This window comes from Macrobrachium nipponense, chromosome 9, assembly GCF_015104395.2.
Source record: "Macrobrachium nipponense isolate FS-2020 chromosome 9, ASM1510439v2, whole genome shotgun sequence".
NCBI classification, from domain to species: Eukaryota; Metazoa; Arthropoda; class Malacostraca; order Decapoda; family Palaemonidae; genus Macrobrachium; species Macrobrachium nipponense.
In genome coordinates, this window is record NC_061110.1 from 28,841,183 (window position 1) to 28,853,615 (window position 12,433).

At 35.5% G+C, this 12,433-nt stretch overlaps 1 protein-coding gene across 1 annotated transcript in view; it reads left to right on the top strand.

Annotated features, from left to right (window-relative positions):
- The first annotated feature begins 2,359 nt into the window (after positions 1-2,359).
- LOC135217903 (ras GTPase-activating protein-binding protein 2-like) overlaps positions 2,360-12,433 on the top strand; it is a 53,602-nt gene continuing 43,528 nt past the window's right edge. Inside the window, exon 1 of the mRNA XM_064253941.1 lies at positions 2,360-2,408. The gene's annotated coding sequence lies outside the window, so the exon portion shown is untranslated. The remainder of the gene's footprint in view (positions 2,409-12,433) is intronic.

Genomic DNA, 12,433 nt, shown 5'->3' on the forward strand with positions numbered 1-12,433 from the left:
GTTTACGACCACTCTCTTAATTAACGTTAATATTATTAGGATACTTTACTCTATGCTCAAGAAAAATACCTGCTGCCCACTCCTCCTTCCTTGGCCTGACGGCGCAACATCTATTGGATGTTCCGTTAGTTACTTGTTCAACTGCTTCAGGACCTTTCACACTGTCGTACGTAAATGCGACACGATGTCGGACCAACATGCGACTAGCAGTGGACTATTATCTCTAATGTATGTACCTTTTCACACTATGTCGGTCCGGCACAGTGTTGCCAAAGTGCGGAGAAACGACCAAAAGTGCGGAGAAGATTCGAGGGGGAGTCATTGAATGCAGAGCTGAGGTCTGCACTCCTCACGTATGCGGCGCTGAGTCCGCATATATATATTTATGCTTTTTAAAAACTTTTTTTATCAAATATGACGTAACCCAAACGTGATGTTTTAAAATGCATTCATTCTTTAGGTCCAGCAATCTTCAATTTGCGTTTGTAATTTACTATATGTATATATATATATATATATATATATATATATATATATATATATATATATATTATATATATATATATATATATATATACATATAGTTTAGTAAAATTTAATTAATTTGTGAATTAATCTCAGGGTGAAGGCTGACTTACATTATTGTAAACTTAGTCATGTTTAATGAGTTTTTATTTTATTTATTTATTTACTTATTTATTTTGAGAAAACAACTGCAAATATGCATTAGGCAATTGCATTAGTTGAAGTGATTTAACTGATTATAACCGAATAAGTTTCGATATAAGTATGCTAGGAAGTGGAAATTAACACTACACATCCCGGTGCGGAGCTATAATTTCTCGGTGATGTGCGGACTTTGCGGTAACCCTGGTCATGAAACAGACTCGGACTACTTTGGAACCAACCGGGAAAACACACATTAGGACGATGCTGTTTTCTTGAAAAGTAGAGAAATGCGCACTCTCACAAGAAGTTGCTCAATAACCAAACCATAAGTAGGCTGAGGAGCATGTGTCCTTGTATGTGCTGGTGAAGACATTCTCATCCTTTCATTTAAATTTTGAATTACGAAAATGAAAGTGTTACGAATGTTCTCATTTTTCTCTTTGTCTTACTCACATGTACGAAATTTTTTTTTGCTTTGTCCCAAAACTTCCGAAGCAAAACAATGTCTGGAACAGAATGTGAACGAGATAAACAGAGACAGCTGAAGAGACGTATACGTACAGCAAAACTATGATGGAAATAGAGTTATCACTTATCATGCAAATTTGTAAAGAGTAAAACCTATGGTACAATACTAGGCCTAGGCAGCTGCTTAGAGATGAATAAGGAAAAAAATAAAGGTACTATATACATATCTCACCCGTGACTTTTATGGACACTATAAATGTCCTCCCAATCTAATGCTACTCTGTGATTCACCTCATCTCAGATCGTACCGTCATCCAAATGTTTACTACTACTTCCATGATTCTCACACCATCCAAGATAACAATCACTGTTCCATTTCTCTGCCTCCCATTTATTCTCATGGCCTTATACTCGAACTCACGGTTACTCTCAACTTCTTCTTCCATCTAACACTGCCAAACTCTAAAATCAGTTCTGTATCATCTGCAAACATCAACGATTCCTTGCTCTAATCACATCCCATCTCATCAGTCATCACACAACTTTTAGCTCATAGATCTGCTGTCTTTTCTCTAATTTCTCACATCATTCCATCTATTAAAGTATTACAGCCACTGTAACAAGTGAATAATTGTTATTTCTCAACAGTATAAAAAGTATAAATTGTGCTCAGATTTTTTTTCTCTTGTGAAGTTCACCCAGTACCGTTTTCTATGTTATAAATAATCTTGCGATTCAACGAAAACTGACATTGAAAGTGAGATTCTGGAATTTTAGTTAAATATTAATTTCGTACAGATGCTTATTGTTTTTCTACACGATATTTGTTTAGTGAACTTATTGAATATTTCATTTGTTTAAAAGCATGTCAGTTATGATTTATTTTTCTAATACTGACATAATTTGTGGTTTTTCAATGGAGATATTCAGGATAGTCCATGTTGACCGAATTTATGTTAAGATTGTGTGTGTGCGTGCGTGTGTGTGTGTGTGTGTGTCTGAATTTTCGAGAACTGGTGATGATTTTATATAAGTAACAGCCCATGGTTGGTAAAGAAGGTAAGTCAAGGCAAGGAAAGCCTCAGGTCTCCAGTCATTGCACTCAAAGAAAAGGGAATTGAAATACGGTGCTCTCATCCCAACAGAATTGTTACAGTAGTTTCCCTCAGGAGAGGAGCCGTTCAAAAGCAAATCTCTCATTGAAAAAACTATACAAGGAGTGATCAGCCGATGTATTTGAATCGCTGCCCTCGTAAACCTACCTTTTATCGGTAACGTGTTATTCTCCCTTTGTTTTGCGTTTGTTCCGAGTTAAACGTGATCACAACGAACAAAGCAAGTATTTCGACATTGATTTACATTTTTGCATATTTAGGGCACATATAAGAAATGGCAGGATCTAGGAGTAACCGGGATAGCGTAGGTGGAGTTGATATAGGCCTCACCAAAATTCAGGGGACACGTGCCCACAGTGTAGAAGGGAAGTAGGTAGGCTACAAAAGGCGTTAGAATGCGGCAAATGTAGGGAATGGTTTCATACAAATTGCGTCAATATCACTAATGATCAGTATGCTGGGATTAAGAAAGCTGTAGATGTAATAAACTGGTATTGTGCAGATTGTAGTAAGTGTCGGGACCAGAAGGATAGAGAGATCAAAGAACTCAGGGAAGAGAACCAGACTCTTAAAGGTAGACTTCTACAAATAGAAATAACCCTTAGGGACATTAAAGAGTCCCTAGTCAAAGACAAAGGAAGAGATTAGGGACATTAAAGAAACCCTAGCAAAAGACATAAAGGAATAGATCCTCAGCAGCAGCAAAATAAGGGAAACAATTCAGGAAGAAATAAGAGAGGCCCAGGACAAAGACAGAAGGAAGGAAAACCTAATCATATTCAACAACTTGCCAGAGCCTATAGCAGGAGAGGAAACAAAACTTGAAGCTAGATGAAGAGAGGTGCAACGAAATTTTCACAAAAGAACTTAACCTTAATAAAGACGTATGGAAAATTAAAGAAAGGTGTAGTAAGGTTAGGTAGGCCACGACTGCAACAAGGACAAAACAATGAGACGATAGGCAGATCAAGGCCCAGACCACTTCTAGTGAAACTCAGCCATGAGAGGGAAAAGTGGAACATATTAAAAAGTGCCAGACTGCTAAGGAATGCAAAGAAGGATATTTACAAAAACAAATATCGATAGTTCCAGACATGACTGCTAAAGAAAGAGAAAAAGATAGCATATTAAGATCTGAATTAAAGAAAAAGCAGGATAACAAAGAGGAAGGATGGTTCATAAGTAAGGGAGAGCTGAAGAGAAGGGAAAACTTTCAGACGACTAGAATGCTCTAAAAAGGAAGTCCAGGGGAATATAGATAGAAACAATAGAATTGTTAGAAGTGTAAATGAGTTAGAGGTAGGAAAATGTAAAGTAGATAGAATTGTAAATAATTTAGAGATAGGGAGTAATAATATTTTTAGGAGTGTAAATAATTTAGAGTTAGGAGAAAATAGAATATCTAGTAGTAATGTTAAGAGCTCTGAGGAAGGAAGTAGAAGGGAAATTAGTTTAGGGCAGGTAGGTGTAGGAAGTAACTTTAGTAACAATCTTAGACTATTAGACCTAGAAGAAAAAGGTGTTTTGCAAAAGATAGATAAATGGTTAGATGGTAGAAGCAATTTTGTAAATAGAGAAAGTGAAAAGATAGTGAGCAAGACAGGAGATACATCAAGAAATCTTGAAATAAAGCTTATAAACACCCAAGGACTGACAAAAGCAAAAATAATCGAGCTAGTGGAGATAACAAAAGAAAACACAATTATGTGCATCACAGAAACACACCTTAAACAGCAAAAGTGACTATTCCCAACAAGCATCAGAGTGGTAGACTCAATGAGAGATGAAGACGACACCAAAGGAGGAGGTTTACTAATAATGTATAGAACCAAAGGAGAGATCCAGATGGAAAAAGAAAAGTCGGAACACAAAGACATTCTAATAGTAAAGGTTAATTATAGAACAGCAATATTTAACATAATTCTGGTCTACATGTCTACTAGTGATAAAGAAAGAAATAACGAATGATAAGCGCCTTACATGTAGCAATAGAGAAAGCCACAGACCTGCCTGTGATTGTCCTTGGGGATTTCAATGGGCATTTAGGTTTCATAGGGACACAAGAACTTGACCAAAATGGAAAATATGTTATGGACCTAATGGAAAAATATGGCCTAACGCTATTAAATGGAGATCCCAGCTGCAAAGGAGAGATAACCTGGAGTAGAGGAGACCAGAACAGCGCTATAGACTTTGCCCTAGTCAACCAAAATATGTATAAAAACTATGAATGTATGGAGATAGATGTGAATATGACCTATCAGACCATCACCTCATAAAGGTCCAATTCAGAATGAACACTAAAGTAAGGAAAACATTCAGAAATGAAACAAAAGAAATCAAATATTTGAAAGTTACAGAAGAGTCTACCAGGAAATACCTTGAATATATAGAGTATAAAGTAAGCCAACAAAACAGAAAAGGAGATCTAACCCAGTTGGAAAAACATGAGTGAAGACAAAAAAAATAACCTAGAGAAGATAATCAAAAGTAGGTTAAAGACAGGAAAGCAAGAAGAAATAGAACCAGTATGGGTCACCAAAGAAATAAAGAAAGAAATAAGCCAACGAAGGATATATAACAAATTAAAAAGGAAAGCCACAAGAATAGAAGAAAAAAGATACTATGAAGAAGCATATCTTGAACAAAAACAAAAAATACAGATAATAATAAAGAAAGCATGTGAAGAATATGAAGAAAAGATTAGAAATGAGATAAAGAATGATAAAAACAGACACAGGAAAATCTGGGAATATATAGACATGCTGAGAGGAAAGACCACATCAGAAAAAGAATGGATAAGAATATTCGATGAAAATAAGCAAGAGATGAAGGACGAAACCCTAGGGAAAGAGCTGGTAAAATTCTGGGAAACAATATACCAAAAAGAAGAAAACAGAATAGGAGAGATATGGAATGAAAGCAAGAAAGAACAGTACAAACATGACATAGAAGAAATGGCGAAAAGATTAGGACAGCAGATGAAATGCCATATATCTTTAAGGGAATATATGCATGGAGTGTATGACCTAACAGAGACAGAGATTAGACCCATGGAAGAAATCAACATAACAGAAGAAGATGTAAAAAATCAGCTTGAGAAAATGAAGGCAAATAAAGCACCAGGGCCAGATGGAATGAAGCCAGTTCTGTTCAAACTACTCTTACAAAGTAACAACCTTCAAAAAGAATTGGCAGAATATTTAAACAGCTTACTGAAGGGCAGGAAAACGCAGAGAAGCTGGTTTAAGTAAAAAACAACACTTACGCACAAAAAACAAAACCCCACAGTCAAAGATCTAAGGCCAATTGCTCTAACAAATGCATCACATAAGATTTTCATGGGAATCCTGAGAACCAAAATAGAAAAACATTAGAAATATAGGAAAAATGGATGAACTGCAATCAGGCTTTACCGCACAAAGGAGAGGAATCGATAATTTATATATCTTACAATACTGCATACAAGAAACGTACAGAAGAAAGGACCCATTATTTGTAGTATCAATAGACTTCCAAAAGGCATTTGACTCAGTTAATAGAAAAAAGCTCATTGAGGTCATGATGAAATATAGGCTGCATGCAGAAGTAATAAATGCAGTTGCAAAGATATATACAAATGATGTAACAAGCCTATGCTTTAACAATATAGAACAAAAAGAGCTAAATGTAACAAATGGAATAAGACAGGGATGCAATGGCTCAACCATATTCTTTCTACTAATAACGTACCTGATAATAGAAAAATTAGAAAATACAACAGAAGGTTTAGAAATGAAGTAATAAGGATAGTGGCACTATTATATGCAGACGACGGATTAATACTAGGACACACTAGAAGAAATAACAAAATTAATAAAAACCCTTATGGAAATCGCAAGTGAATGTGGCCTAAACATAAACTAGGACAAGAGTAATATACTAATATACAACGTCTGGTACAGTATCGATGATGTGGAGAATATGTAGCACATAGAAGGAATAAAAATAGTTAAGAATATTAAATAGTACCTAGGAGTAACTATCAACAACATGAAAGGCTGCTTCAGAGAACAGATAAAAAGGGCCCAAATTAAAGCAAAGCAGATGCCAAATATGGCTAATGCAGTCATCAATAAAAGCTGTAGCAGAGTAAAATAGGAAAAATGTACTGGAAAGGACTAGCGATGCCATCATTCATGTATGCAATGGAAGTCATGAAACTTGACAAGAAAACTATAAATGGATTTCAGAAGATAGACAATAAAGTATATAGAGCAATTTTGAAAGCGCCAAGTTACACAGGAAGTTGTGCGTTAAGATCTGAAATAGGGGCCTCTTCCTGCCACTCGAGAGATATAAAGAATAAACTATTCTACCTGAAACATACACTGAAGAGTGGTGGAAATAGGCTCCTGTATGAGATAACCATGGATCAGTATAAAAAAAAAACCTTGGATAATGCAAGTAAAAGAGTATACGAAAGAACTAAACATAAACTTAAGTAAAATTGAAGCAGTTAAAGACAAACAGTTAAGAGAAATAATAAACAATTGGGACAGAAAAACATGGCAGAAAGAAATGAATGATAAGTCAACGTTAAGAATCTACAGAAAATATAAAGAAAACATAAGAGAAGAAATCTGGTATGACAACACTGAATAAACAATTTCTAATTAATAAAATAGTGTATTTATTTTAATTTATGTTGGTAAAGCAACGCTCTATTTGACCGTAGATTTTGGTACGCACACCGAGTAAGCAGGTATAAGTCATTTGCCACTGTTACTAACATACCCTACCTTAACTCAATGTGTGACATCGTAACTATCATACATCTTCACATCTTCCTTCTTTCTTCGAATGTTCAGCTTCATACCCTTAATTGTGGACAGAGTCGACAGACTACAAAACCAAGAGGGCGGCAAAGGAAATCAGCTTGCAAAGAGAGACAAATTAAAGGAAATGGTTGTACACAATAACTGCAGAAGGGTGAATATAAAAAAAATACCAAAAACAACTGAATTCAGGCGACGTCGGCAACACGCGCAAACGAATTCGCTGCTTTCTGTTGACATCGCTCCATCAGTTAAGTCATAAGCTTTCTCTGCTGCGTTCATGTATGCCAAATACAGTTTTCCTTCCATATTGGAACGTCTCACATAACTATGCGCACACACACACACACACACACACACATATATATATATATATATATATATATATATATATATATATATATATTTATATATATATGAGACGATTCTGTAGGAAACATTTTTTACAATAATGTCGATGGTTTTTATGACTGGAAAGTTTTTGAACTCACACACATGTTTTATTTAATAATCTGTTATTTATAAGTCTATATTTCTCTTCGTTTAAACATGCCGTGAGAAATAGTAGGCCTATAATTTATTTTATCGTAACATATCGTGCGAGATTTTCTTCATGAGTTTTACTAAACGTAATTATTACAAGTGCTTACTTACTTATATATATTTAACTGACATCAGGACCAGTTCCACAATGAATGTATATATATATATATATATATATATATATATATAATATATATATATATATATATATGTGTGTGTGTGTGTGTGTGTGTGTGTAAAATCCACCAGATACTGAAAATTTATTATTTCCGAGAAGGACAGACTGTGTTATCACCACCAGAACTCCCACTGCTCTTTGCATATCCAAGACTAAAATAGAACAAAAATTGTCAGAGTAATCCCAGTCCATAGTCGGGTGCAATTGGGTATTCAATGCCTGGACGCTAGTATACCGGATTTCGGTGTATATACGAGGGCTACTATGTTTCTGGCTTTTGAGACGAAACATAGCGCTTCACCAAAAGCTCCTATGGTCTGTATTTAAATATATATATAAAAAATAATATATATATATATATATTATATTATATATTATATATATATCTATATATATATATATTTTATATATATATTATATATATATATAATATATATATATATATATATATATATATATATGGGGTGGGGTTCCTTGAGATGAGAAAAATTGTCTCATGGGTCCTCAAAGTGTCAAAGTTTAGGAACCACTGATCTACACCGTAGAATGTTTTAAATTACAAATATTAAGCCTCAAATATCGTTTAATATTCACTTTATACTATATCTTGGGATTAACTTGCACTGAGGTAACTTACACCCACTGACTTCTGACCGCTGGGCTCAATGGTCAAAAGTCACTGAACATCGGTGTTTCTAAACTAGTCGGTGGTTCGAATCCTATTGGTGACGAAGCACTAATCAATTATAATTCCCCTTAGGTGTAGTTATTCTATAGATACTGCATAATTAATTGATCCCCGATCCCATCTTCCTGCCAAGAACAACCAGATTCGCTGAACACCAGCACCAATATGCAGTAAATGTGCCTCTCTGTCGAACTTAGTTCCAGAGGTACTTCATTCCTCACACGGCGACTGTGGACTGTGAAACAGTCTCCCGGAGGATGTCGTGCAATTGGATTTTCAAATGTTCAAGCGAAGTTGCAATGCATTGCTACCCTATTGTTATTCTTGTTGCATTTCAATACATATTTATCTATTTATTAATTTTCTTCTTTTTAATAACTAAAATCTCTTTTTTTTTTTCTGTACCCTATACTGTCTCTTACTTCTAAATGAGAACCATAATCTTTGGAAGTTTGAATTTCAAGTCAATGACTCCTGTGGGCTTGTTCAATGTGTGAATAGGGTTAATCTTCTGAATAATAATAATAATAAATTATACCATTTTCCTGTACAGTACTATGCAAAGAGCTCATTGTTGAAAGTAACACATCTTCCATACAAGCGCCACTTAGCCTTGGGCTCAAAATTTGCCATTTCATCGTCAGTGAATCGTAATGCCCAGTTACGTTTGTGTTAAAGGATCCTATTACATGCGTAGGTTTATCGGTGTGATATCTTATCAGTTACTGAAGGCATTGATATGCCTGGCATCTGACACCAAGGCCACCACGCCACTCCTCAATGAGTTACATTCTTACACAGTTTGTTCAATGTAGACTATCAGTAATAAATTTTTAAAAAGATACAGTATGATTCCATTACACACACACACCTATATGTATGTGTGTATTTAAAATCCATCAGTCAATTTTACCAGATATTTATGTATTTTTTATAGCCAAAAGGACCTCCTGACATTTCCATTTCTTCACACTTGCTGGGTGTGCTAGCCACTACAACTTACAGTTACAGCCGTGAGATTCGGGTAAAAGTATTGAATAATAACAGTGGGTAGGTAGTACAAGTATGACACTGACGTCCGAGCGAGAGAAAAATTATCTGCAATGGAGTGAGCTGCAGTGCTTTGTGCATATAGCTCTTCATACTTGAAACGCATTCTCCCTTTTAATTGCTAGCTACATGGACATTAACATTTATATACTCACACTGAGACTGCCTGTAGGGAGAGTCTTTAAGTCCAGAGTAGTGGCTGAACAATATTGATATGCTGGGATGGTGATGACAATTGCTCACTTTCCAGAGGTCCAGGACAAGGAACAATATAACCGAATCTATATATTTCTAGGTTTTCTTAAAATAGTTCCTTACTAATAAACGAAGCTGTTTTTTTTTTAAGAATATAAGAAAATACCATATGTGTCTCTTAGTATTATACGGACAGAAATTGGTACTGAATATATGTGAATCTAGAAAAAATCCTGTTCCGGAAGTTAGTTCAATTTCTTTAGTACATGCAAAGCAAATTCTTATGGAGCAGGTATATAACTCCTTTTTAGAAAAGTTTGTCTTATGACATGTCCACACAAATTATGAGATACTCGCACATTTATAAATCTCATTTCTAATGATCACCATTCTCTTTGGAAGCTTGAATTTCAAGTCATGTGCCCCTATGGGCTTGTGCTATATGAATAGGGTTCATCTTCTAATAATAATAATAATCATTGGGATGTATTCTTGCACATCTGGAAGTCTGACTAGGAAGGGGGATTTATCCTCTCCCCACCCACACCCGGCCAGGTTACGGCCTAGTTTCCTAGGTTAGGTTACGTTATACAGGCAGTCCCCGGGTTATGACGGGGGTTCCGTTCTTGAGACGAGTCGTAAGCCGGAACATTGTCAAAAAACCTTAGAAAACCTTACTTTTAATGCTTTAGGTGCATTCAAAACTATGTAAACTGCATTCTTATTGCATTTTTCACCAAAAAAACTTAAATATTGATTATTTTGCATTTTTGGTGTCATATTTCATTTGCCAGATCAGCGTTTGTAGGCGTCGTAACTCTGGAAATAATTTCCGATGAATATAATTGAAAAGTATCGTAACCTCGGAACGTCGTAAGCCGAGACCGTCGTAACCCGGGGACTGCCTTACATACTAGAGCTAGGTTGGGCCAAGATATACCACTGCTGGAGTATAGGTTGTCTCGTGTATTTTCCTGGTTTTTACGATTTGTATTCTGATTTTTTCAACTGGTAATTTATAATCCTAGTTCGTTGGAATTTGTATGAGATGGGGCGGGGGTGGTGTTTGGGCGTTGGGGGAGGGTTGGAGGTATGGAAGAGGCAAATCATTAATGAAGAGTTTGTAAACTTGAAACAGAGGCCAGAGCCAAAAGGAACCTTCGGTAAGAAATATTCATGTGTACATATGAAGTTTTACCCTCCGAATCTTTTAAGAGAAGCTGCAATTATCTGCAAATCCGTTACTTCACCGCGAAGCGAAGACTTTGCAGTCAGGTCAAGCCTTGAATCTCGGTGCTACTTCTGTCTGCAACCAAAAACATACTTGTACTTTGGTGATATATCTTTACTTTATCGGCATCTTTATCTCTCGTACTCGATACATCTCGTGACTCATTTCCCAAATTTGGCTGGAGTGGCGGTGATGACGGTCTGATAAGAGACATGTCGATGATAAGCAGCTTTATCATTCGTTACCCCGACTTTGTTGACAAAAATATGGCCGATGATATGCGATAGAGTGGCATTGGTGTGAACACTGAACTCATTCATTAATTTTAGACTTTCGAGAATTTCCATCCAAAGAGTGTGTTCGATGTCATTGTTCTTAAATGGCTGAATGATTCAATTTTACTCTTGTTATTAACATCTTGTGTTATTTCATTCCATTGTGCGTTCTCTATCCTCAGTACTTCTTTTATTTTATAGAGATACCCATCCTCCAAGATATGTGATGCATTCAGGTAATCAAACTTTGTAAATCTCGCTGTGTTTTGCTGATTATAACAGCATCCTTTCCAAATTGTAGGTACCTATCAAGTTTCCATCGCTAATCCAAAATAAACATCCTTATATATCTCCGACTTCCTTTTATTCTTTTTATATGAAACCCATGAGAAGGGCAAACAACAAAGGTTACGCTTTCCTATTTACTGCATTTTTCATTTGATAAGATCCCTTTAGTATAGTGTGTAACAAAGTCTTGGAAAGCCCTGATTAAGTCAGGAGAGGTGATATTTATTATCAATATTCTGAGACAAATGATTATTTTTTTTCGAATGGTGTTATCCTAAATCGGCTTTCATTTACTTCTGCTTTGTTCTTATTATTCCTCAAATTGTTTCGCCTCTTTATTGAAAGCTCTTTGTATCCTGAACGCCGACTTAACTGCTGTTTTCTACTCAGGTTTTCACATTATTTGACTTTCATTTAATCTGTAACAAAGTGGAAAAAGGAATAGCCTTACGAAATCTCGAGGAACTCAAGACATGTGAATATTTCAGGAAGAACCCTAATAACCAAAAGGATGTATGATAAAAAGCCACAATTATATAAATTGTATTATTTGAATAAGATAAATAAATAATAAGACTTTCGACCACCTGATTGGCGTACTACCCCGCTCAGTGTTTACGTTAAATAACGTAACCACAGAGGTGAAACACCGTTCACGCGTTCGATAGTCTTTTTTTTTTATTTTTTTTTTACTTTTACAAATAGTGCAATTTATTTATTTTTATTTGTGGATTTTATTATACGACAGTTTTTCAAGGCATTGTGAATTTCTTGATAAACGGGATGATAACACGACGATGAACACGAAGAACGGCCGTTGCAGATCGTCCTGTAGCTTTTGGTTCTACTTTGACTAAAGACTTGAAACCTCTTTTCTATAAACCATAGCGGTATCTTCAGAATTCAGCTCGTTATA